This window comes from Carlito syrichta, unplaced genomic scaffold, assembly GCF_000164805.1.
Source record: "Carlito syrichta isolate Samal-C Ts95f unplaced genomic scaffold, Tarsius_syrichta-2.0.1 Scaffold130696, whole genome shotgun sequence".
Taxonomy (NCBI): Eukaryota; Metazoa; Chordata; class Mammalia; order Primates; family Tarsiidae; genus Carlito; species Carlito syrichta.
This window is the reverse complement of record NW_007074792.1, coordinates 43,889-45,548: the sequence shown is the minus strand read 5'-3', so window position 1 is coordinate 45,548 and position 1,660 is coordinate 43,889.

Here is a 1,660-nt window from a genome sequence, read left to right as displayed (position 1 = left end):
CCAGGTCGAGGCTGTGGTGACCGGGAGCGGCCACTGCACTCCAGTCTGGGTGACAGAGTGAGACTCCAACTCAAAAAAAAAAAAAAGAGACCATTGTCCCCCTCCTCTCCTCTCCTCTCTCCATGGGATAGATTAAAGGTAGTGGTAAACTCTTTGCTACCTCTTCCAGTGAGAGGTTGTGATGGTTATTTTTTTGTGTAAACTTGACTAGGCTATGACACCCAGCTAGTTTGTCAAATACTAATCTAGATGGTGCTGCAAAAGTGTTTTGTAGATATAGCTAACATCTACAGTTAACTTTAAGTAAAAGAGATTTACCTCTAGGATGTGAATGGGTCTTGAACCTATCAGTCAAAAGACCTTAAGAGCAAAAACTGAGTTTCCCAGAAAAGAAGAAATTCTACCTTGAGACTACATTATCAACTCCTGCCTGACATTCCAGCCTAGAAGCCTGCTGCCAGTCCCACAATCACATGAGCCAATTCCTTAAAATAAATCTGTTAAGATATATATCTTGGGATAAATATATGCTATATGTCTTAAGATAGATATATTATATACTTCTTAAAATACACACAAAAGGGGACTCAAAAAAATCCAGAATTTATTTATAAAAAATTATTTATGCTGGGCTCAGTGGCTCAGCCTGTAATCCCAGTGCTTTGGGAGGCCGAGGTGAGTAGATTGCCTGACCCCATGGGTTTGGGACCCGCCTGGGCAAATTGGCAAGGCCTCATCTCTACAATAAATCAAAAACTAGCCGGGCGTAGTAGCACGCTCCTGTAGTTCTGGCTACTTGGAAGGCTGAGTGGAGGGATTGCCAGAACCCAGCAGGTCGAGGCTGCAGTGGCCGGGAGCTGCCACTGCACTCCAGTCTGGGTGACAGAGTAAGACTACAACTCAAAAAGAAAAAAATCATTTATTATTTGGGTGTGATGGTGCATGCCTGTAGTTCCAACTACTTGGATGGCTGAGGTGAAAGGATTGCCTGAGTCCAGCAGTTCAAGGCTTGTGGTGGCTGTGAGTGTGCCACTGCCCTCCAGCCTGGGCGACAGAGTGAGTCTCTGACTTGGAAAAAAAAAAGGAAAAATTGTGTATTTATCTAACATGTTTAAACTCCAGTCAGCTTCAAAGTACTCTTCGTTTGATGTAATATACCTATCAAGACGCTTTTTTCACTGCTCAAAATAGTTGAACTTATCAATTTTGATGCCTTTTAGTGCTTCTGCTGTTTTTTGTTTCACCTCTTCCACATCAGCAAAACATTTCCCTTTGAGGACTTTTTTCATCCGGGGAAACAAACAAACAAAAATTCGTACAGGATGAAATCAGGTGAATAGGGAGTGTGGGGCTCAGGGGTCTTGCCGTTTTGGTTAAAAATTGCTGAACACTCAGCAAGGTGTGAGCAGATACGGTGTCATGGTGGAAGACCCAGTCACCTGTTTGCCACAGCTCGAGATGTTTCTTCTGCAAATCATGATGCAACCTTCTCAAAACCAGTGCACTGATGCTGATGGATTTCTAGAACACTCACCTATCAGGAGAAGCCTGTACTATAAGGGGCCTACCCTCCAAAAGAGGATTCCTATTTTGGGGGAGTCTCCTCTCATATATCTTAGGATAGATATATGATGTATATCTTTTTTTTTTTTTTTTTTTT